This window comes from Octopus bimaculoides, chromosome 10, assembly GCF_001194135.2.
Source record: "Octopus bimaculoides isolate UCB-OBI-ISO-001 chromosome 10, ASM119413v2, whole genome shotgun sequence".
NCBI classification, from domain to species: Eukaryota; Metazoa; Mollusca; class Cephalopoda; order Octopoda; family Octopodidae; genus Octopus; species Octopus bimaculoides.
In genome coordinates, this window is record NC_068990.1 from 78759348 (window position 1) to 78760929 (window position 1582).

At 34.2% G+C, this 1582-nt stretch overlaps 1 protein-coding gene across 1 annotated transcript in view; it reads right to left on the reverse strand.

Moving 5' to 3' along the window:
* LOC106869534 (uncharacterized) overlaps nucleotides 1-1582 on the reverse strand; it is a 34255-nt gene that overhangs the window by 22232 nt on the left and 10441 nt on the right. The window lies entirely within an intron of this gene.

Genomic DNA, 1582 nt, shown 5'->3' on the forward strand with positions numbered 1-1582 from the left:
ACACACACACACACACACACACACACACACACACACACACACACATATGTAAGTGTATGATGTGTGTGTTGGCAAATATTGAGCTAGCGTCTAAGATTAGCTTATCTAAAATTAAAATATAAGTCAATAATATATGTGGAAGATAAAAATAGATAATAAAGAACTAGAAAGAATGAAATCCTTCATCTTTAGCAGAGAGGTTAAACATATTAATAATCTCCCATTTTATTAAAACAACTTCATGTTTATCTCACTCTCAAATATTTATGCAATATGATATCGTGTTTTGATTAAATGAAATTATCCAAATTGATGAAAAACTTCCTGTAGGTGTTTAAGGTCTAAAAACAAGAATTCAGTCAGATAACGTTCGTTTGATTGAAATATTTGAACAACACAAACTGAAGTGGCTCTGGTCTTTAAAGCAGGTTTCGACCTCATTACATCTCCTCGGTGAAGCATTTCCTACTCAGCCGACATGTATAAGTGTTATCAATCAATAGATGTAACCTAAACATTTTTCTACTGGAATTCGGTCCGCAACATAGCTAAGTGGATATCAATGTTTCCAGCAATGTATAACATAGCAGCGAGGTGTCCCGTCTCAATTAATCCAGAGTTAATCCAGAATATATAATCAATCAAATTGCTAATTCACAATAATATATTTTCGAGTTCATTTTCGACTCTTCATTCAATTTAGACGTGATATTTTGCCGTGTCAGACAACGTAGAGATTATCTTCGTCCCTGTGTAGCTACTTACAAATTTTAGACGAGACGACGACAGAGTCTTGGTTAGGGATAGATTAGCAGACAGCCACTTATAGTTCAGCTCGAGAGAAGAACAAAAAAAAAAAAGAAACTAGTTCGATTTTAAAACAGTACACTGGTCCAGTAAACAAGCGAGGTGTGATTAACTTCCGATCATTAGATCTCATGTGGTTTTTATTAAAATTAAAATCATAGCTCCGTGTTCATGTAAGTATATATATATATATATATATATATATATATATATATCTGAGCTCAGGTTGTGGTCACAATTATGTGGGCCAAACGAGCCTTACTTTGAGACGCAGAGTCACACTGCATAAAGAACAGATTCATTTCCCTCAATACAGGCAGATAGCACTGAGCAGACATATCGCCAGATGCGCAAGTAATAAAACGCCGAATTTTCATATCTTCCCGTTATACCAATGCAAAGATTCAATCTCAGTACAAGAACGCCTAAACAAGGAAACCCGGTTCATACAAAAGTACAGACCACACTTCAATATACAACTTTGACCATTTAAAAAAAAAAAATCTACCACGGAGCCAGTTGTCCCCCTTGCCACCTGTTGCTCCCCTTGATTCCCTCTCTAAACTCATCATTCTTCTTATTCTTCAAACATCCAAAACTATCACTGTACAATGTCCCTTGAAAAGCTAATTTAAATAGTGAAAACCGGTTGGATTTCATGACATCCATACAATATGTATATATTTATAAAAAGATATTAAACTATATGAAACGAAGACATTTCTCTTCCAGTTTTTATATTTGTTTTCCACATATTTTCAACTATGTATATATA